This window comes from Ambystoma mexicanum, chromosome 6q (genome assembly GCF_040938575.1).
Source record: "Ambystoma mexicanum isolate Mex_15411 chromosome 6q, UKY_AmexF1_1, whole genome shotgun sequence".
Taxonomy (NCBI): Eukaryota; Metazoa; Chordata; class Amphibia; order Caudata; family Ambystomatidae; genus Ambystoma; species Ambystoma mexicanum.
This window is the reverse complement of record NC_090937.1, coordinates 238,827,022-238,851,535: the sequence shown is the minus strand read 5'-3', so window position 1 is coordinate 238,851,535 and position 24,514 is coordinate 238,827,022. Positions and strand designations below refer to the sequence as shown.

General features: G+C 45.0%; 1 protein-coding gene across 2 annotated transcripts in view; it reads left to right on the top strand.

Moving 5' to 3' along the window:
• The window catches only part of BANK1 (B cell scaffold protein with ankyrin repeats 1), a 2,974,928-nt gene that overhangs the window by 791,280 nt on the left and 2,159,134 nt on the right, over window positions 1–24,514 (top strand). The window lies entirely within an intron of this gene.

Here is a 24,514-nt window from a genome sequence, read left to right as displayed (position 1 = left end):
CCCCCTCCAGTGAAGGGCCCTGATGCCAAGGTCAGCTCCTGCAGTAGCACCTCCAGATTGTGGTGGCCTGTGTTCGCAGGTGGAGCATGCAGAGCATCCGTCAACCAGCAGTGACTGACAAGGTACAAAATTGTGGGCGGGGGAACAGCCATTACTGCTCCCTATTTAACTGTCCCTCCACTCTATTATTCTTTTTTCGAAAAGATGTTATTCTGCTGCACGTCACCCACAATTGTATCTTGCCATTTGGGAACTTAGACCTTTCCACACAACTCACATCTAGGTGTTCGGCTTTTTCTGCTGCATGTTGAAACCTAGGCTTTTTGCCTCTATCCAGGAACTCAATCTAGGTGTTTCTGCTTTTTCTGCTGTATGTTGAAACCTAGGCTTTTTCTCTCTATCCAGGATACTCGCATCTAGGTGTTTTTGCTTTTTCTGCTGAATGTTGAAACCTAAGAACACAACAAAAAGGGTTTGGATGCCCAGGAAGACGAGCAGCAGAATGGGCAATACTAATATGTATACCAAAAAGGAGAAACTGCTGCCGCAAGTTGATACGAGGAGGTTAGTAATTCAAAACTTACCTGTGTCAACCAGTAATTTAAACAATGATTAAATCAATCCAAAGAGGTTAGAATCCAGAAAAAACAATCCAAAACGTGACTCCCGCTGGGGCATGTGTGTTCCCCCTTGGAACAACTCTACAATTAGTGAACATTCTACTTCTCTTGCTTTTTGTTCGCCACTTGCCGTGTTGGCAGACCCTTTTGGTGTATGCTTCCAAGGCTGAGAAAACAGCACTGAAAAACATTAAAATAAGTAAATGACCTGGTCATATGTGATAATAGTCCTCTCCAAATGTTCAGCATGGCACTTGCATTTATATTTTGGACTATGGTCTATGCAATACCATTATCAACTATGAATTGAAATGGTAGACACACCCTGCCTTGGCCACCAAGCCTCTCCCTGTCTCCAAGTAACACCAACGAGTGCTTTGGGTCTCCTAGGCAACACCAATGCCTTAACTCCTCTCAGAGCAGCCGCACCTGTTCCGCATTGCATGGGCATTCCATTACCCTGTGCTGTAACGTCACGGGCCAGCTCAGCTTTCCGGGACTTCTGCGGTCAGTATCGACAACATGCCTTCAGTGCATGCGACCTCACTATGTCTATTGAGTATGTGGGTAATTACGGGATCCATGGTCTGCCCGCCTTCAACACAACTTATACTTTAGATCAGTAAACGCGGAACGCTTGACCCACCATTCAGCGTCTTTTTCCTTTTTCTTGTGCTGGTTTTCATCCCCCGACTCACCTACGATGCAACTAGATCTGGCATTCGACCAGTGCGTATGATGAATTTTTCCACTCTCAATCTACTCAGCGCGTATCAAGTCTGCTGGATGCCGTTTTTTCCTTCCCCTCCAATTCTGTGAGGGGCTAACTCAGGTAAGACACACAGAGACAGCTCTGTACAACTATTACCCATTTGTTTGCACTGAATGGCCTAGAAGGCACGACTATTACATTTTGCCGTGCCACTGCCACCTCCCCTCTCTCTTTGCAGCATGAAGCTAATACGTGCTTGAAACCGTCCTTCAACTTGGAACTCCCTCATAATTAATAGGAGCATCACATCACTTCACAGTTCCATTTGACTCGAGTCCTGCATTTTTGACGGAGCTCTGCAATCCTGATGAAAGGGGACTACAGACTCTCAGGGTAAGGCTTTTTACCATGAGGGGTTCTGTTGGTAGCCACAAATTAGATAAATACATCTTGTTTTCTGAGATTCATATCTCCTGTTGCCAGAAAAGACACGCATCCCTAACATTGTTTTTTATTCATATACATATATATATATTCAATAAGGTCTTCAAGCCACTGACAAAGGTGGCTCACACAACTATATTGCCACCGAAACGTGACTCCCGCTGAGGCATATGTATGGTCCCCCTTGGGCCAACTCTACAATCAGTGGACATTCTACTTCTCTTGCTTTTTGTCCGACCCTTGTCGCATTGGTAGACCATTTTGATGTATGCTTCCAAGGCTGAGGAAACAGCACTGAAAAACATTAAAATAAGGAGGTGTACTGGTCATATGTGATAATAGTCCTCTCCAAATGTTCAGCATGACACTTGCATTTATATGTTGGACTATGGTCTATGCAATACCATTATGAACCACTACTGAAGTAGGGTCTTTCTGTCTTTTAACAGAGAGCATTTAGTGATTTTGGTTGTAAACAGTAATTCAATTTATACCTGTTCATGCCTATCAATGGCATGGTTTAATAACATTGTTATTTTCCAATTAAGTGAATAGATATTGATACACAATATATCTTTCCATTACAGAATTGGGCTTGAAGTTTTTAATAATAAGATTGAACCTTTAGGTATACACGGTTACATTCTTTGCACCCTTTCAAGACCAGCTCTGGTCCTTCACACCTTTTAAAAAGTGGGTCTTTTGCACTTTTTCACAATTGTTCTATTTAATCTATTTCCTTTTTTTCTGTGGATGACTACAGTATATCCTCATACTGTAGATATACATCTTGAACACTAGGCACAATATGATGTTGAGCACTGAATCATGCACTTTGGGAAATATATTTTGAAATGTTTATGTAACTTCTTTACTCAATGCATAAACACCAGTAAAACAATATTTAACTTTTTACGAATATCTGATATTGGTTGGGTATGTGTGTTTTTTCTGGCTTCTAACCTCTTTGGATTGATTCAATCATTGTTTAAATAACTGGTTGACATAGGTAGGTTCTGAATTACTAACCACCTTGGTATCAACTTGCGGCAGCAGTCCCTTCTTTTTGGTTTGAACGTTGAAACCTACGTTTTTTCCCTTTATCCGGGAAACTTGAATCTAGATGGTTGCATTTCTTTTGTGTTGAAGCTGGCGTTGTACTTCTCGCTCACTGCTATCAGGCCTCCCTTGGCCCTCCTCTCCCCATCTCTCCTACTCTCCCCTCTCTCTCTCCCATTTCACCTAATGAGGACTCTAGACAAGTCCGCTCTTGTAATGTCTCATCCAAACTGGTGCTCCCCTGCTCCTGCTGATCTATCAAGAACAACATTGCCTCCCTTGTTCCAGCCTTGGATGATTCTGCTATCAATCTTCTCCCTTGTGCACCCTCTCTTCAAAGGGCAAATTAACTTGTTCGCCTGCACTTAATTTATCCTTCTCCTCCCTCCCGCCTGATCATGACCCTTCCAAACCGGCCTGCACTCCTCCTCCTCCCCCTCGCCCTCATTTCTGTTCTGCACTTGCACGCTACGAATGACCTAGTGGTCGAAGTGAGCGGGAGCGGTACTCCTCTACTTTTTTAAATTACCTTTTACAGCTCCTATACTTTTATTTTAAAAAGAAATCGTTCCGGAATGGTTTTGTTTTAAAATAAAAGTGTAGGAAGAAGTTGAAACTTGCACTTTCAGTGCAGTGCACTCGACGTTCCCTTAAACAGCAGGTGCAAGTGTTTCGGGGTGTGTATTGTGTGTGGGAGGGGACGTGGTGATGGGGTTTGCGAGGAGTCGGTGCAGGCCAGCAGGGAACATAGTTCCACTACTTCGTTTCGTACACTTTGACCCCTGCCCAGTAGGAACGTTTTTCTTTGTCTTCTACCCTGTTCATCCCTACCATCACTTCCCCTCACCACCTTCTCCCCTCATTTCTGTTGCTGCACTGGCACACTCTGACTGTTTCAAGACCTAGTAGGAATGTTATTTTCCATGAACCTCCCCCTCCCTTGTCTTGATGCACATGGAGACACCATTTTGCTGTAAAGGCGCATTATAAATACCCAATAAATAAATAAAATAATGTGGATTCTGAGGAGTGGGGAGAAGCTGGTTGAGTTAAAAAAAAAAAATCATTCACAATGTACGGTGGTTGCCAGGCAGATCTTTGAGTTTCATGTTTTCAGATCTTTGAGCTTCAAAGGCAAAATGAGAAACGGACTTTGAAAAGTTCTTTGTAAAAATCAATTTCCTTTTTGATTCATACAAATAAATAAAAAAATAAAATAAAAAAAACAGGAAACACACACATTGAAAGAAAAAATACAAGTCTGATGGGTGCGGGAACAGCGCTGGCTTAGCCTGACAAAAGACGTGCACAGGAAAAGTGGAACGGGACGGAAGGGGTACCCAGGAACCGGGGGTGAAATTGCAGTTTTCCCTGCGCGTGGGCGCCTCGAGTTGCCGGGCGCCGGCATTGTAAGGGCAAGCCAAGGAAGGGAAGGGAGCGGGCTTGTTTTACTGCGTTGGCGGGCTCGTTTTCTTTTGACAAATCTCCCTTCGCTTCCACCTAAGGCGTAAACATTCATAACAGACAGATCCATGAAGAATTGATGTATGGTGTTATTATCGTTCCATTAAGCACAGTGGTGGGTTCCTTCCACACTCTACTTCAGCCGATCTCCAACCCGCAAGAAGGGATTTATCAAACAGAAGCGCGTCTCACATTAATAGTGCCACAGCCCGGGCCACACATGCTATGTAGGTTGCCTTTTTAAAAAATAAAAAAAAAAAACTGCGTGTGCAGCATAAGCAGAGCATGTTTCCATCGTTCCTCTTCGGGACTCGAACTCAGGTTGTCAGGTCGAGAGACGTATCCACTAGAGCACGTGAGCATCACGTTCGATCACTTATGAATATGCCTGTTGGGATTGTACTGTGCAGAAGTACAGCTGTGTTCGTTTAAAAGATATGCACCTTTTATAATTTGCTTGTAACATCCTGACGCAATCCTCCTTTCCAGTTGTTAGTAAGTTATTAATTCATGTCTTGAAAAGAAAATCTTTATAGGGGTCAGTGAGAAAACTCTCCTGTGTCATTTCCCCTCCCCCACGCAGCTGGTGGGATCCCATTGTTATTAATTTCCATGTCCTGCACTGCTTACATCTGAATGGGTTTGCTGCATGTGCCCTTAACTGGGTCCAGGCGGTGCTTTGAGTGGCTGTGACTGCAGTTGGAATCTCATTGTGTGTCTCATTGCTTGCGCAGCAGGTACATGTACTGTTGCATGGACTATGCCTATCTCTGAAGACTTTTAAAGAAACAGTTCATTTCAGTCATTGATATATACCGAAGTGTTAGTGTGAGTGATGGTCCGTGGATGGCCTCCCCCCAACCCGGAGGGGAGTATGAAGGGAACAGTCTCAGATTGCCGGGGGTTTCTCAGTCCTGGAAAGATCAAGCTTTGTGTAGGGTGTGCCGTAAAAATACTGTTAGCATGGCTCCTGTCCCATCTGCCTTTGGTCATTTGGACTCATTGGGCTTCTAAACTTGGGTCCGGGTCGGTGGTCCCTGAAAGGGGAAATACCGGGCCATTCTGACTTTGGATCCCCATTCCCATTTGAGCCCCCATAGGGTTCAATGGGAATGGGGAGCATGCTAACAACGGTCCCGTTAATGACGGGACCGTTGGTAGCATGCTTGTCCCCTCGCGGGACCCGGAAAGGACGTCTGGTAAAACCAGACGTCCAGCGCGGGTCCCGCGAGGGGACCTTGTAGTAGGGCGGTACAGGGTTAGCGGCTCCAGCACCTTTACCCGCGTCCCTAACCCCTTACCGCCCTCCCCGTAATGAGGCCCATTGCCTTCCTTTGGTAGAGGTTTGGGCCCCCCACCTAGAAAATCAGGCGAAGTCAGGTAAGTCTTCCCGTGGATCAGTTTATTGGTGTCCCAGCAGACCCTGCTAAATCCACAACTGTGCCTCCACGTGTGCCCTAACCTTTATAAGTTGCCCACCACTTCCATTCTATTTCCTTGTTCCCCAGATGTTTTGCATGGACTGCAATTTCATTCTTAAAGGATGAATGCTGCCTCAAGCAATGTCATTTCAGTGCCTCTTCTTCCTTGTAATGGTGTCATATTGTATGTTTGTAGGGCCAGCATGGCTACACCTGCTGATCCCTTGCCGGTGGCACCAGTAGACACTAGCTGCAGGCAGAGGTCAGTGTCTGGGGCACGCTTGATGCCGCGTTAGAAAGCCAGATGGAACCAAATATTCTTCCCATAGGTATGTCTCTTAGCTACGCCCCATCGAAGCCGTCCCACATACCATCGCGTGACTAATCATGGGGCAACGGAAGAGGGACTGCTTCACTCGAATTCTGATACATCTCCACAGCCTTCCCGTAGAGGCTAGACTGTTTTCAATTCCCAGGTCATCACAATACAGCACTGACAGCAAAACATCTGCATAGCAGACGGAAAAAAAATCACCATCACAACACTAGCAGACAATCAACTCACTGAACTCGAACTTCAGTATTCCACAAATACTGCTCCCCAATAGCTTCTGTGCACCCCTGATTGTGCAGCGCTTGTTTGCCAGCCAACTTCCAAAGTCCATACTTTGGAAAGAGCCAACATTCCTACCTACAAGATTGTGGCGTATCACCCCCACTCCAATCGGCCTCTTCCCTCAGTCGTACAGCTCAAAAAGGAACTCAAGAACCCACCTTCTGGAATGGTACCTACTCACACCTCACTCGGGGATGTACCGTCTTCTTCTTATACCACCTGCCCTGCCCTTTGATCCCAGTGCATCCCACCCTACACTGCATGATGTACATTCTTTGAATCCTCCCCCTTACTTTAGGGCAATTGTTTAATATTTAAGCCCAGGTTCTATGTGCAGGGCGCTGCTGCTTCTCAGAGCTCGGTGTGCAGTTTATAAAGCCGCGAAGTAGAGACGGCGCATGAGTTGGTGCCTTGTAATGGTGGAAAGTTGACTTGTTTCAGCTATTCTCACTGGTGCCATAGAAGGCCAGATTCTTTCAGAAAGGGCAGTTTTCTCAACAGCTGCAAATTGCATTTCATTTTATTTATTGGATATTTGTAAGGCGCCTATACAACAAGTAGTGTTTCAAGACTCTACGAGACAAAAAAGGGAGGGAGACAAGGGAGAAGATAACAATATCTGTCCTTCTAGGCTTTTTGCCATTCGGGTCGTGCAAGTGCAGTAACAAGAAGTGCGAGGGAGAGGGGAGAGGGCGGGGGAGGGCGGGGGAGGGCCCGTCTGGGCGAAATGCAAAGTGCAAGGGTGGGAAGGGAAGTGCAGGGTAAAGAGGAGAGTGTGCATGTGCAAGGGTGGGGTGACAGATTTAAAGCAAACATAGTTTTTTGATGTCACTTAAAGAATCTGCAGTAAGGTTCATTGACCAACTGAATCTGGAGCCGGAAATATTAGTACGAGACCCTCATTTTGAGAATAAAATTAAAAAGAAAGCAATGGATTGTGAAATGGCCCGCAATGTTGACAAAGGACATATGAAGATGTGATATCAGGATTTAGCTCGTCAGGGTTGGTTAGGACATACACCGTCCATTTATTTGGTTAGGACATACACCGTCCATTTATTTGACTAAGTTAAGCAGTATAGAGCTTAAGCGCTTTATATCACACTTGCGCATGAATGTCTGACACACAAGGGAATTTATAGGAGCCTGGTCAGATATTCCTTACTTAGAAAGACTATTTAGATTTTGTGTAACGATGAGATTGAAACCTGTCGTCGTATTATGACATGTAGTAAATCCTTGATGCCTTTACATGTAAAGGGGTATGGAAAGTTTACAAGAAACGTGGCGGATTGTTCAGGAGATCAATTTTGGTCATATATATATGAGGCTACTTCTGTAGTGGTATGCACAGCGGTATTCGAAATAAGGAAGGAGATTCAAAAGAAGGATTCTTTGGAAAATGCATATTTGTAAGATTAGAAAAGGAGATGTTAAAATGTAGTCAAGTGGAATTTTAGACGTGATAGAATGTATTGTAATGATGTGTATTTTTGATATGAAATGTGCTTAAAGTTTTAAATGAATTAAACTAATTGCACAATAAAAAAATAAAAAAAGATATAAAGTCACCTCCTCTTTCAGTCATCTCAACCAAAAATAGAAGCACTTCCTTTGCTGCCCCCTTCAAAGTGCGAAGTGCAACCGTGGGAATGGAAGTGCAGGATCGAGAGCAGTGAGTGCAAGTGAAAGGTCGGAGTGACAGATTTAATGTCACCCACTCTTTCCGTCATCTCAGCCAAAAACAGCAGCTCTTCCTTAGCTGCCCATCCACTAAACAAGGAATAATCTTTAATTTTCAAAAGTGCAAGTGGGCAAACTACATTAGGCTGAAGTACGAGTTACCTTTAGTATTCCACAACAACTTTAAAACTGTAATTCTAAATACAATACCTACTCGCTCCCCTTGGAGCATTGAAGATGTAACACGTGCAATTAAGAAACTAAATCCTTCTAGGGCTATGGGACCTGATGGCATCCCTGCTTGTCTTTTTCGATCGGATATCCACTTGTGGGCTATCATTTTGAAAAACAAATTTGATGTGATATTTTCTTCCCAAGCAATTCCTAGTTCATGGTGTTCAGCTACTGTCATCCCCATATATAAAAAAGGCCCTATTAATGACCCTGGTAACTTTCGCCCGATTGCGTTAACTGACTCATCCTCTAAGGTATTTTCTCAACTGATCCTTGAAGAAATGCAAGTCTATATGAGAACCAATGCCATCCTGTCAAAATTTCAAACTGGTTTTCGTCAGAACATGGGATGCTCTCTTAATGCTTTACTGATATCTCACATCGAGTGGAACTCCAAACATAACAACACAGGTGCTGTCTATATGGCAGCTCTCGATCTGAGTTCAGCATTCGATACCGTGCTAAGGGAGCACCTGTGGCGGAAGATGGAGGTGTTGGGTTTCCCGGCTTATCTGATTGCATTAATACGGCTTCTCCATACAGACACAACCTACAGAGTGCGCCTTAATAAAGAAGGTATGTTAACTGACAAAATTCCATCGAAAATTGGATTGAAACAAGGTTGTACTCTGGCTGCCGTACTGTTTAATCTGTATACTTGTGATATAGAGGAATGTTGGACAAAAGAAGTCATCTATCCAATCCTAATTGGTAGCACAAGACTGAACTATATTGGTTTTGCTGATGACATTCTTATTTTAGATAGAACACCATTTGGTCTCCAGCATAAACTAAATGCTTTCATCTGTTATGCAAATGCTCATAACTTGAGAATCAATCACCACAAATCCCGAATTATCATCTTTAGGGATGGTTATAAAAAGAGTTGCTCATACACTTGGCTCATGGAAAATACTCGGGTCACCATTACACATGAAATTAAATATCTAGGGTATCCTTTATCGAATGCCTACTCAAAAAGCTGGTGGAAAAAGAAAATATGTGAGAAATCTAAACCTCTAATTTCACAGATGAAAATAATCATGGGTAAATACTGTGGCCTTTCTCTTCTACCTGTCATCCAATTCTACCTCCTTAAAGTCGAACCATCGCTACTTTATATATTAGACATGTGTATATATGAGATAGACGACATCCTAGACACACTTCAAGGTGGGATCTGGAAAAGCGTTTTGGGGCTTCCGGCATCAGTCCCAAATGATATTGTTCGTCATGAACTAGGTATCCTCCCTATATCTGCCAAACGGAACTGGAGACTCCTGAATAACTATACAAAAATCCTGGATCCCCCTGGTAATTCACTGTATGAAGACCTTAATGAATTTCTTCATATGGGTTGTATGAAATCTCTGACCCGATATGCGGATAAAATGAACGATCTAATGGCTCTCTTGGGCATCCTGAAAGATGACTTAATACTAGGTTTACCTAGTTGTAAACAAAAGTTGTATCGCTATTACTGGAGCTGTCAGGCTGATAGAATTGGGTTTTACCGTTTGTACTACGAGTTTGCCCAATTCAGAAGAAAATTGGGAGATAGAGCTGGCTATATTTTACAGTTCCCTTCTGCTATGGGTCGTAATATTTATTTACGGTTCAAACTGAATGTATTCCACACTAATGAACGATTGTGCAAATGGGGCACCTCTGATAAAGAATTTAACAATGGTTTTTGCCGTTTCTGTAAGGATATGTTTACTCTCGAGTCTCTTAAACATCTAGTTATCTACTGTGAACATTTTGAAGTTTTGAGACTATCGAAGTTTGGGAACTATATGATCTCTAACTCAAACCTATCGCGTGAAGTACTATGGCAGCGATGCATGCTTGGTGATAGTACTAAATTCATTTTAAGATTGCTATCTGTTTTAATAATTATTGAATCTGAGCTAAAGGATATAAATGATATAAGATGAGCTGTAAATACTTATATGGTATGTGATGCATGTAGGCATGTTGTTTAGCTATGCACAAATTCTTTCTGCTTAGGTAGCATATAATGTATGTGATTCATGGTCAAAATGGGAAAATGAACTGGTGAGAATTCTGTTTTGTATGAAAAAATTTCTTTGTAAAGGTTTTTAACCAAATACAATAAAAAAAAAAAAAAAAAAAAAAAAAAGTGCAATTTCCTGCTACAAAGAAGCGCCAACCAAATGACACCTCAAATTGCTAACTTACATCACTAGGCACTGGTAAGATCCATTACTATGCAGTAGCACCGATTCCAACAACTCTGTAATGGGTGCGGCAGACATTTTGCAGCAGTGATCTTTTATACAAGTTGCCACAGCGTCTTATGTAGGAGGCTAAAAGATGAGGGCTGGGAAATGTGGGGACAGCAGCTGCTCTGCCTTGCTGGCCACTGTGGTGATATACAGAGGATTCCCCAGGTTCCCCCTCTTATCCCTAGGCTCCTTTGTCAGCCCTCATTCTGGCCCCTAAGAACCTCCTATGTCCTGAGAAAGGTGACGATATCAAAAGCAAAGTTGGCAGAAGTTTGAATATGATAACCCTTGTCCCACTCTTTCGGGGTAACAGGCCCCTATGACAATGACAGGTAGAGAGAGACACCCAGGTTCACAGGGGGCATTAAAACATGACCACGAAATCCATCTCCAGCTGCTTCAAACTTTGGGTAGTAGTGGTGACGGAGGGTATTGGTATTAGTGCCGCAGCAATCATCAGGCAGGAAGCACTGGCACAGTCCTCATGGAATCCAGTGGAAAAAAGGACAGCAAATGGTTCCAAGATGGCAGCTAGCCCTGAAATACTCAATCAGTGGAACCACAGGAAGACACCAGTGCATCCGAGTTCACCTCTGGAGTTTGTAGTTTACCTGAGTTTTCACCAATCATTTAGCCTGCTCCCAAGCAGAGTGCAGCTGCCATCCCTTTTGGACTTTATGCACAAATCCAAACAACTTAGTGGAATGTATACAGTGAGTGAGTCAGGCAAACAGTGTGAGAGTTAGGAGTCAGTTGGCAGAGACACAGAAGAATTGAGTGCAGAGTAGAGCATGGTGGAGTAGTGAGGAGGGGGAAATTAGAGTGGAGCCAGCGAAAGAGAAGAAGGAAAGAGAGTGACCAGAAGCAAGAGAAGAAGAGAAGGGGGAGTAGAAAAGAGAAGAAGTGGATAGGATGGAGAAACGACAGATAGAAGGGCAACTATCAGAAGCCTGAGGACCGAACAGGGCAGGCAGTCAGTGAACATCAAGGACAAAGGAAGGAAAGCGGAATTAAGGACGCGGAAGTGGTAACATCACAGAACTAGTACAGAATGGCATTCTTGTGGTGATAGGGAAAGGCAGAGACAAAGGCAAGAAATAAAACTCAAAGGGCCTCATCAGAAGTCTGGGGGTATCCCAGCGGTACATCCGCCGGGATAGCGCCAATGCAAATAGCGTTACTGCGACTCAGTCCGGCATTATTGGGGCTGGATGCCGAGTTGTGGTATTGCTGTTACTCTCCATTTTGTTAAGAGTTATAGGACTCTATGAGGCAGTATTAGCGCTGCAGTAATAGCACCACAAATGGGCAGAAAGTGGCAAGCTGTACCTCCAGCTGAAAGCTGCAGGTAAATCTGCTATTTTACGCCCAAAGTCGGGACCGGGTGGAACGGTAATGCAGCAGTAATATCGTCACCACCAAACTTGTACTGCTCCGCCCAACCCCTGATGATGCCCGAAGACCTTAGCCCAAGCCTAGTTGTGATAAGTTGCATAAAGCTAAGGAGGGAACAGGGGAAAAATCAAATCACCTGGAGTACAGCAATGTAAGCATTGCCCGCCTGCATCTGTACCCATCAGAATACCTAAGGGTGCCAGGTGAGGGTTACCTGGTAGGCAAGTGCATGAAGATAAACACATTTCCCATACAGCTTCTGCAGCATCCACGAAAGATACTGAGCCAAGTAGAAGTATTGGGAGTGTTGTGAGAGTGGGCAGTCTGCGGCATTCCCTCTCAGTCCTGCAGTCTTTCTACCGTGACTACTGTTTTGGCGGCTTTTTCTACAAAGGCTACTGTTTGGAGCGAAGCAGTGCGGAGTTGTGTGAGAGTGGGCAGTCTGTGGCATTCTAATGGTGGCTGGGGCGGATTGCGGCAAACCCCTGGACTCCTGTCTCACTACATCTTGCCTCGATGAGGAGCCCTGTAGGTTGGGAAACTCTTGCTCTGACAATGTCCCCTTAAACTCTTCCACAGTGACCGTTCCCACAAACAAGCCCACTATACCACAAGTTGGCATCTTAGCCAAGGCAGGCTCCCTAAAGTGGCCGGGAGGCACGTTACAGAATCTTCCCTCTAAAAGAGCGCTGGTTGCTAAACAAACACTGCAGCCGCAGATTCAAAAACAAAAACAAAAACAATTGCCAACGGGCTGGTTTCAGCCAACGTCCGGACTCACCTTGCCAGCTGACGTCGCCTTCACCTTGGATCAGATGGCAGGGGCCCCTGGAGAGATGCCGGAATGTGTGAGGCACCCAGGAGACCTGGGAGAAAGTGGACCTGTGGTGCCCTTGCCCCACCTTGTGGAAGGCATGGAGGAGCCGTCCCTCAAAGGAGGGGGGGCACCCATGCAGGAGGATAGGAGGGGGCTGTGGGCGGGCAACGTGGGCCACTGCCTTGGAAGGGTGAGAATCGGCAGAGGAGCTGACCCGGACCGAAGCTCCCAGCAATCAGATCTCCGACGCTCAAACCAGCAAGTCTGGGGCGACTACGACCTTAAACTTGCTGGAAGCTGTTGCAGCGGCCCCTCAGAGCCATCTGGCGGCCGCCGAAGATAATGCGACGGCACTCGTAATTACAAGTACACAGATTCACAATCCACCGGCATTCACACCTGCCACACAGCCAGGCCAGCCTGCTTTGACCTCACATACTGGCTCAAGCCAAGCACCGGACCCTGAGGATGACCCCAAGGATGAAGCTCGGCCACACGGATGTAATCCAGCCACTTATGAGCCTTTACCAAACTCAGAGGACCTAGAAGTTCTCCATACTTCGAATGAAGAATGGAGGAATGAAGTAAGGAAAGAGGGAGCCAGGCAAGGCCCTCCAACTCGCCAACCGCATGGCATTCCTTTCCGCCTAAGTACTAAAAATTTCGATCTTCCATCTGCAAACAAGAGATCATCTACAAAAAAGCCTAATAAAAAGGGCCCCTCGCCAAACCCATCTACAAGCACGCGCCTGGAGAACTCTTTGAAACATCTCTTTCAAAGGCAAATTTAAAAGAAAACAAAATGGGCTAGGTGAAATTTCGGACGCTGACCTATTGGAAGCACTCCTCGAACCCTTGTTCACTCCCACAATTCCTCATTCAACGAGTGAACCTAGCACTTCGGATCAAGTCCCTCCACCAACGGCAAAAGAGCAAGGAATAGAAGCTACTAATTTCATACCAGCGGTTCTACTATCTACCTCTGAGACACAGGGGGGCCAGGTCCAGCTAACTCCTCCAGTGTCAAAACTGGCCCCACAACCAGAGCTCTCTCTTGTGGACTCACCGCCCCATCATATTGGCCAAGCTAGCAGATATCCATCTGGAAGCCCTGAAGCTCAAGCACAGACTGGTTCCATAGGTCTGCCAACAATACCTACAGGTCCAGTGCACAAAAGCAACTTTCGACCTCAGGGCACCTTAACTTTACCGATTCAAACTCATGGCCAGGGGAAGATTGATAATGCCCCCATCTGTACTATGGCTACAGCTTCTAATTCCATCCAAGGGGCAACTAAAAGAAATGAGCAAAACCGAGAAGCTCTTGTGGAAACACCTCCCTTGTCTGCTGCACCTCATCACAATTTCCAACAAATTCCGCGACCGTGGCCGCCAACATCACCACCAAGATTCTCCGCTAACAGAAGTTTAAGTGACGCATCTTATAACAACCCAAAGGACACTCCTTCCAAGAAAATTGACATCATGTCCATCATGTCTTTCATGACTATTGCATTATCACCATTTTGTAAGTTATATGAGACGATCAACCATTCTTTAAAAGATCATACATCCATCTTTGCAATGATGAACTCAAAGCTCATTTATCTGGAAGGCTATATCAGTTTCCTGGAGAGACGGAGAAACGATCCAGGCACCATGCCCCACACGTGCCGACCCGATTGCTTTGAGACCTCCAGCGGCATCAGGAAAGCCTTTAATCAAGGGACAATGGTGGACTCAAGCTCTCAAACAGAAGCACAAGAAAAGCTTTGGGCGGATGCCCTCCAGACTGATTGCGGAACAAGACCAAAAGCCTTCTCCAATCACTGTGCGGGCTACGTTAGCTCATCGTCAACCAGACCTCACCCACCATCTCACAAACCCAGGGATAACAACGTCATGTGCTTGGACGATACGCCCTCACCTAAAGAAAGCAAAGGAGCAAGGCTGAATCAGGAGAAAAAAGTAACACAAACGGCTCCTCTGGTGGCCAACAGCAAGATCTTGCCTACGGAAAGCAAGACTCAGGCCTCTTCTCCACAGGTGTGCCTAAAAATGGCCCCTATGTTCAAGCCAATTGCACCTCCACAGAAACCCGAAAAAACATCTGAGGGCGCACCTCAACACAAAAACCTAATACCTGTTGCGGAAGACCCAGATCCAAAAGAACCCTTAAGGCAGAAGAAACCATCCAAACTCAATCCTCATTCTCCCAAGTCAATCAATGATTTTCTCAATCACAAGGAGCTGATGGACCTAAGTCAACATCTTGACACCAGCGATGACAGTCAGCCAGAAGTGGTTGCCCTCCACTCTCCTAGTGAGACTCCCTTCCTCCAAACTGTCACCCGAGACCTCTCAAGCTTCTGTTCATTGAGCGATCGCTTCAAAGACTTGCGAAATAACCCAGGGTCTCGACCCATCAAGCACAGCGAAGATCGCCCACAACATGGCCCTCTGCCAGACCCACCAGCTCGACAGTCAGTGACCAAATACACTTCGAGGGCCCTCACGCAAAGACAAACAGAACTCTCGGACAAGTCTGCCAATAACACCCATATTCAGCACAGGCAACCTCACCATGATAACTACGCACAATCGAGATCCTCTTATAAAACTTAACAGCAGAAGCCCTCTAATCAAGAGCATCATAAGCACAGGCTGAGCCCTTCCTTCAAACTGCGCCAACGCACAGGCAACCAAAAATACTTAGTGCTAAATAGACGCACAGTGATGAACTTGATTCATAGGATCTCAGCTTTAAGAGAAATTAAATCAGAAGACTTCAAAACAGTGGAACCATCCCACGAAGGGCAAAAGGCCTTCTGTTTTCTCTACACTACATCTGATGGAGTGGACACTATGCTGGCAAAGGCAACGGACGTGATGTACAAACAAGGATTCGAATTAACACATCTCAAACCAGCCAGAAATGAGCACACAGACCTTAAGGACCGAGGCATGGACTCTACGCAACCCGCCTCACAAAATCTTGAATCGTTGCCAAGAGAAGGGCCACACTCAGGGTCCTTGTCAGGCAATAGATCGGCCGCTGCTCAGTCATCTTCCCAAAGGGAAGACCCAACACCCCTCTCAAAGTCACCCAATACCTACCAGGGAAGGAAAAGAAGGAGGCCCCCTGCAGACCAGATCTTCAGTCCCAAACATGGTTGTGGCTCTCAAAAGCCCTTTCAACTCGCCTTCACAAATAGCCACCATTGCATGCCTCCACCTCTACAGATCCTCAGTTACTTTCCTTAGCCAGCTGTAATACAAGGGGGTTCCTTCACCTAAGAACCCCAGGTGACATCAACCTAGGGGGATATGACATTTTATGTTTACAAGAGCTGTGGCTGATGGGGGAAAAAGGCAGGCCTTCTTTGGGATTGATGATCGCAGTCCGGATGGTCAGCGGCTTACAAATAGTTAAGACCATCTTGAAGTCCCCTTTCATCTTTGCGGTCCTCATGTCATGGCTTCACAAAGAGGTTGGCGCAGAATCTTTTACGCACACATACCTGCTGGTTATGAGCATCTACTGGAACCCCAAGGCAATCCAAAGTGACTCACTGTTCGAACTAGTAACAAGTACGCTGGACTCTGTACACTTAGAGCTGGGAGCTAGCGAGGTTATTATTTGTGAAGACCTTAACATCAAATGCTCTATGTATCCACCAGATCCTACAGAGTCTTTACCCTACCAAGCTTTCCTACGGGGAAAGGAGTGGTCTAAACTAATGACATCAAGACAACTTTACAATACAGCAACTACGCTACCCGATACTACCAATACACCAACGTGGAAGCGTGGGCTGGCTTACTCCACCATTGATTACATCTTTGCCTTGCAGCTTCTTCTTGCTTGGTTGACTGAATTCAGTGTTCAACAGACAACTCAAAGCGACCACAACCTTCTGTTTATAAAATGGTCATCAGTAAAACCACTGAACACCCACTACCTGGGAGTAGTCGAACCGGAATGTAAGGGAAACCAGGTAAGGGTCACCCGGGCGAACATCCAAGATATCACAGTCTCTTATGGAAGCAGTTGAAACTACCTCAAAGTGGACTATAGCCTGCTCCTGGAACCCTACAGATCTGTCACTACTGGTGCAAACGATCCCAACTCGGAACCTCTGTGTCATACACACATATTCAACACCTTGTTGGTGGCGAAGCGTAACATGCTCCGCAGAGCCAAAAGAACTGCTGCATGACACAACACGGCTACCAACAAAAACTATGCAAATGAGGCGATAAATTATTAAAACTGGTTAAGATCATATCGGCTTGCTCTCTACCAAAAACACTCACTCCAAGGCCATGTTGGCGCAAATCAAGAACAGTAACTCTAGAGACTTCTGGAAGCTGATAAACACACGGAGCAAAGCCACAGATTCAGTGCTGTCAAACAGTATTCCTAAGTCAACATGGATACATTTTTATTCAACACTGTTTAGCTCCCCAGACGTGCTTCCTCTAGCTGCTCCTCCAGCGACATCTGTTCCCTGGGTCGACCTCCATGAGCAAACTGACATATTACAAGCGATAACCAAGTTGAAGAATTCAAAGGCACCAGGGCCTGATGGCCTCTACTTAAAATCTGCTCCAGAAGACTGGGCAAATCTAATAAGCTTGGTCTTCAAAAAGATGCTCGATACGCAGCAGGACTTCAGTGGTGATCATTCCGATATTCAAAAAAGGAAGAAAAGACGACCCAAGGAATTTTTGCCTAGTGGCTCTACTTGATGTCATAGGGAAGGTTTATGGCTCGTTACTCCTGGAACACTTCAATTCATGGGTAAAAAAATCACCCTGTTACAACCCTCTACAATCCGGGCTTAAAAAAGGAATAGGAACCAGCATCAACATCTTTCTATTGAGCATACTAAATTCAAAAGTCCTGGAAGGTAATCAGAAACTATACCTGGCATTCATAAACCTTACCCAGGCTTTTCACTTAGTTAACAGAAGAAAACTTTGGGAAAAATTAAGCGACTGGAATTGCCCACCGGAGATCCTGGGCCCGCTACAAGCCTTACATTCCTCCACCACCATCCAGGTCCGGCTGAACTCAAGGGGACTGATTTCTGCAGTGATACCAACCACCTGAGAGGTCAAACATGGCTGCCCTCTCGCCCCGGCCCTATTCCTGGTGTATTTTGGGGACTATAAAGAAACAAATGCCGAGACACAATCTTTTCCCCCAGTAATGGGCAACATGAAAGTTCCAAGACTCCTGTACGCTGATGAGCTCATACAACTTGACCAGACCCCAATTGGTTTACATCGCCAGCTGGCCTCCTTAACTAAATACACTGAAGACAACGATCTGGAAGTTAACAAACAAAAAACAAAGATCATGGTCTTTAAAAAAAGGAGTAGAAAAAGATGCAAACCCTCATGGTTTTTGGCTGGAGAAAAAGTGGAACAGGTCCCAGAATTCAAATATCTCGGGGTGCTGATCGACTCTACAAGCAAAGATGTAGCAATGCAATTACATCTCCACACTAAAATGAGAAATCTCATCTCACATGCCAAAGTCTTAGACAGATAATATGGCCGTTTCTCTCTGATGCCCCTACTCAAATTCTATTTGGGGAAAGTGATCCCTACAATCACCTATGGAACAGACGCCATGCCGTTTCTGCCTGACAACTTATGGCCCAGATTGGAGAGCCTTTTTTGGCATTCAGTCCTGAACCTTCCGACTTCTACACCGTTAGCACTGATCACACAGGAACTTTCACTCTTGTCTTTGGCGTCAATAGTAATGAGAGCTTCTATTATGCTATACCGGAAGATCAAGGGCAAATTCAAATTGCTGACCACCTGGGAGACTAAATGCAAACTACATCTAGAAGTCTCTGGCAGCTCCACTGAAGAACTGGTGTGTAATCCTACAAAAACCAAAAAATGCTTAGATGAAATGGACTGGATAAATACGTTAGAGAAGGCACCTGCTTATAAATTAACCCAGCATCTGCCCTCAATATCCAGACAAAAAAGCCCAACCATTTCTCATAAAGCACCCAAACAGAAAAACACAATTGACACTTCTTCGCGCCAGGCTGAATCTATTGCCCACAAATGAAATCCTGCACATAAGACGCCTCTCTGCGAAAAATAGCTACCGCTTTTGCAAATCTAAACAAACCATCGAAACGCTCCAGAACCTTCTCCTATCATGTCCAGGCACATCTCCACACAGAACTCCCTATTTGCTTCATCACGTGGAGAAAGCTTTCTTGACAGACAAAGCTCTCTGGTGGGAACGATTAATAGGGGGCCTCAGACCTTCATGGACAATAGCAGCTACCAGAATCTTGGACTTAATCTTTAAAGACAAAGCAACGGAGCCCTTGACAGAAATTTTAGAGTCCACATAAACTTTTCGAAGGGGCTGTTCTTTCTCTTTTCTTCAATTTCTGATTTATCGCGCTGAAACTACTGAATTTTTCACTTCTTTCTGTCTTCTTCTTGCCTTTTACCTTCGCTCTGCTTTTTGTTTTGGCTTCTTCATTTGTTTTTTTTATTTTATTGATTCTATGCCTATCTTGTAAAAATCACTTTGGTGATTAAAACTCGTAATAAAAATAAAAATAATTGGGACAATATACACACACAGAGACTGTGAAGGACTGTTTAACCCACCAAAGGAGCTGTTCTAAGTTATGGGAGAGGGAACCCTGCTTCAGCTCCCCTCTCTTTTTCTTCCTCCCTTCTATCACCTCCATCATCTTGCTTTGTAGATTTCCTTTCTTCAGTCCTGTTATTCTCCTGTTTTCATCGTACTTCTGTCTTGTTGTACTCCAGTTAACCTTATTGTGTGGGTGGAGCCTTGTTGAGGCTCGAGCTAAGGGAAGTGATGAAGGGCACCAGAGGATCCCTAGTCAGGAATAAAGTTTATGTTGAACGCACAGCCTCTGTCCCGTGTCTCTGTTGATGCCCACTCGTGGGAACGTTACACCCTCCACAATTCCTTCTTGGCTACCGCTACTTTAGTTATTTCTCTCTTGCCCTTCTGACTTCTTCTGTCTTTGTAAACTCCTTCTTTCCTCCCTCTATGCCTTTCATTCGATCTTCTTTTCTCTGCCTTGTTTTCTTCCTCATTCACCTCTTCAGCTCTCTTCTTTGCATCTACTCTTAATAGTTCGGCTTCTGTGCAAGTTTCTCCCTTCAGGCTTTCCTCCTTCTCTCACCCTGTTTATCTTCTTCATCTGATCTCACGCTCTGTCACCATGCCTACTTCATTCACCTCTTCTCCTTTTCATTTTTTATCTCCACCACCCATTTCCCTTTTTCTCTCTCCTTTGCTCCTCTTTCTCCATTCTTAGCTCTCTACTTTGTCACCACCAGCACTTTTGCTCTCCTTCCCCCCTGTCACACCACCATGACCCAAGCACCTCTCCTCCTTCCTTACTTCTGACTCCACATTGTAAAGCAAACAAGGTCACCATTTATACTCTCAGAAGGCTAGATCTGTATTTTACCGGGTACAAATTTGTTCAGCTGCATATGGTGTGTGGGAACTATGTGTGATTGTCCAGCATTCTTTTAAGCTACAAGATCGACCACTGAGAAAACACGGTCATTGACATTCCCTGTGTTCCATGGATTGCCCTCTCATTAGAGCCAGCCGCCATCTTTGTCTCACATTCTATATGGGTAGCAGTAGAACATGCAGGCAGGGGTTGCGCTGCTGAAGTGGCTGCTGCATTTCCACATGCTCTCTGATTTTCAGAAGGATTACAGGTTCAGCTCACGGACTAGGTTTGTTTTTGACTCATTCATGCACCTGCTGAGTTGATGTTGAAGGCGCACAGCCTGTGCCTTTCTCACTGAGTATGTGCATGCCTCGGCCATGTTTCTGAATGTGGCCCTGTTAAAGGGTGGAATGTGTTGTTTGTTGGGTGTCTTTGGGGCCTTCATTTCTCAGTTCGCTCACTTGTCTATTTCTTATTCTGAATTGTGTTTTAAACAAAGCATAGTGAATACAAATGAATACATGAAAATAATACTTATCCAAGTGATGTCCTATTTTCCAAATAGAAATAACAACCTTGAGCTAGTTAGATCACCTTAACATAATATCATACTTACTTGTCAATTGAGGTTTTATTTTATATTAAAAAAAATGGAATAACTATACACAACTCATTATGGAGGGATGATGTACATAACGTAGCTACTACTCTTGCTCTGTATTTAAAATGTAATAAGAATCACATATAAATCCCCAAAATCTGCCCAGAGGTGTCAATAGATATGCACATAATTATTTCTCTTTCATGAGATGTTTTCTATTTAGAATATGTGTGCAGAGTGTTGTCCAGGTTTACATCTTTCTACTGTTTTGCTCTTGGGCAATTTGCAGCAGAGCAAATGATACTAGCACAAATGTATTTCTGTTTATATTTTTGCTTGCATTAACCTAACTACCTAAAGGTGCAGAACTTCTTCGAGGAAAACCACTTACTTGCCAAGAGACAATCAGGCTTCTTTCCTAAACATAATACAGAGACGTTACTCCTAGACCTCCAAATCCAAATGGACATCATCAGGGATTCCAGCTCTCTCTGCATTCTCCTTCTCCTAGACTTGTCCACGGCCTTCGATCTACTCAACCATAATCCACTTCGCCAACATTTCCGCCTGCACGTCCACTTCTCCACAGAAGCCACCGCCTGGATACATTCTTTCCAAAATGACCAGACTACCAGAGTATTCATAGGGGAAGCAGCTGCAGACCCCATTCCAACCCCCCTTGGTGTACCGCAGGGCTCCTGTCTCTCACCCACAACTATACTATATACCAAGCATTTATTTGATCTCCTGGACTCCCTATGTGTTATCTACACCAACTTCACAGATGACACCCAAATACTCATTTCCATCTCGGGCAACTTCTCGCACGACATCAACACCATAAACTCGATCTACAGAACCACACAAAATTGGATGGCTACACTTAACTTTTGACTAAACGATGAGAAAACTTTGCACCACATAGTCTGCTCCTCCACCGCCTAAAAAACCTTGACCCAGCCTTCTCCTCCATCTGCATTGATGGCTCCTCCATCCCTGTCTTAAAAAAAGTAAAGACCTTTAGCGTACATCTCGAAGCCGATTTGACTATGACAAAACATATACATACGCTGTTCTCTACCACAGCCTACACCTCATGGCTCATCTCACTGAGCAGACCATTTTTGACTCCAACTAACTGTCTAACACTAGCACGTACACTAATCTTATCCAAATTAGATTATTGCAACGTGCACCTCAGCCACTAACCTAGCAAACCACAATTGCTCTTAGCGCTTAGAGCCGCACTGGGACTCAAGCGTACCGACCACATCTCTAACACAGAAGAGAGGCCCACTGGTTTCTAGTAAAAGCACGGATTGAATTCAAATCTCTCTCTCACACACAAATGTATCTATAAAATAGCACCCCCTACCTCATTGACTCACTAACCATAAAACAAGGAGGAAGAGTCCTCAGATCTAACTGCAGTATTGCCTTGGTCCCCCCTGCTCCAAAAGCAAAAGGGCAGGCGGCAGTAGCTTCAGGGTCACCACACCCTCACTCTGGAACTCCCTCCCTAACAACTTCAGAAATTAGTACTCCCATCATGTATTCAAAAAACGTGTAAAAACGTGGCTTTTTAACAAGTACGAATAACCAATGCAGTCTGTAACAAAACCACGCTTATCCTGCATTTGCAAATTTCCTGTTAACATGGCTTTTCAAATTGTGCTTATAACCAAGTCCATTATGTAACTGTATGCTGCTATATAATGAACGCAGTGATACCCCCGGTTTTGGGCATAATACAAATGTCATAAATAAATAAATAAAAGAAAATAATCACCATAGCCGTTAGTGGACATGAGTTTGCAAATAACACAAACTATTTTGTAAATCTACATGATTGTGAATATTTGCCCTGCACAGGACAGAGGGAGATGGATCCTGACTCCCTGGTGTCATATGCAGGCGCTCCACCTCCCATGCATACGCGGGTCAAACATGTTCCCTTCTTTGGACCATTCTCATGGCAGTGATTCGTGTGAGGTGTGGGGATGGTATGAACGCCTGTTTTCCAGTGCAGGCCTCAAAGATACCATTTCCTGTTTTAACTACACATTTGAAAAAATTAACCAGGAATCTCCAGTGGAGTAACAGACACTTCTGCAGTTTCTGCGGTGCGGCTGTCCACAGCAGTTCGTTCAGGTGCCCCACTTTTGCCCAAGGACTATGTTAAGACAGTGCTGAAAAGTCTCAAAAAACCCATAGGGACTAGAGTCAATCCATACTAGATTCGAATGAAGGAATGGGCAAAGTGTGCTGCAAAACACAGCTTTATTATCATCCAAATAAAGCAGGGACAGCATACAAGCGGTCAAATCTTGCGACTCTCGACATACTTATAAAAAAACAATTGCTTAAGTACTGCAAACTTGTCATCAATGATGTAATAACACAATCTCAGTTCACAAAGCCTACGGGGAACAGGGAAAGGTTAGTGGGTTGGACTACATATAGATACCATACAAGTTAAACATTTTCATTTGGTGACACATATCTGATGGCTTCACCTGGAACCACCCCTATATTGACAAAGGTTAACCTACATTATCTTCACGACAAGGGGTTGGTTGGCATACTACTTGATGGGTGGCATGTCTCTAAAGAGTTTGATAGGTTGTCACATTGCTTACCAAACCTGGACAATTGGCAGTTCGTCAGGATATGATCCCGACATAGAGTAAGGGGAGAAGGGCCCATGGAACTGTCGGGGTGATCTCCTGGGGGCCGGCAGAACCATCTGCAGACCTCTGGGGTTGGGGAGACCCCAACTCCTCCCGCGTCCCAAAAGGAGTATGAGGCACACACAAGAGCAAAGTAATTACTGCTGTGTATTATAGTAACGGCAGGGATCGTTCTCCACCCGTATGCATCCGGGCAGACGCTCTCTCTTCTTAGTGGGGATCGCAGGCCCTTTTTACCGTAGTATGATGCGCTACTCGCGTCACCTGTGAAAAACCATCACAAAACCTATCGCCACTTCGGGTTGGCTCCCAGAGTGGTAGGGTTAGTATAGATGCCTATATGGAGGAATATTAGTGGATAAGGATGGGTCAGGTGGCACACTTGGGATGTCCCTAACACTTGCTACAATAAATTGGTTACATCGGGATCCTTGGTGATTAGCTAACTGAAACGGCGTCAGTGAGGAGCCACTCATACTTTGATTGGTTCCCTCGTGAGCCCCCAAGCCTGTGACCATCACTGTTCCCAGCTCGTGAGGTACCTGTTGTTGGCAACATTGTGCAACTATGTGTTAGTGGTGGACAATGGACAGGTCTTTGCTAGTGGCTGATGATCACGCCTTTCCCATCAGTGTAGGTGTCCAACTGGCCGCTTCGTTGTTGCAACCTGTGTCCCAGGCGTGGGACCCCGGCGACTTTCTGTCTCGTGAGCTTGGCATCTTGGCAGTTTGGCTTGGTCACATGTGGAGAGACCGTAGCTGGAGTACACTTATGAGCAATTGATTCGTTTTTCAGCCCAGAGGGGTGCTTGGCGGCGACAGGTGTAACCTTGGCACTGAGAGCTCGGCATGTGGGTTGCAACATTGCGGCCTTGGTTGTGGGCTCACGCTGGGACTCGTTCTGCATGATCAGCGCATTGCTTTTCGTCTCGGAAGGGTTTTCGTCTTAGAGGCTCCTGCCTGAAGATTCTTGTTTGCAGCCTACTCGGGCCTAGTTTTCTGGGAGGCGGTATATGATCC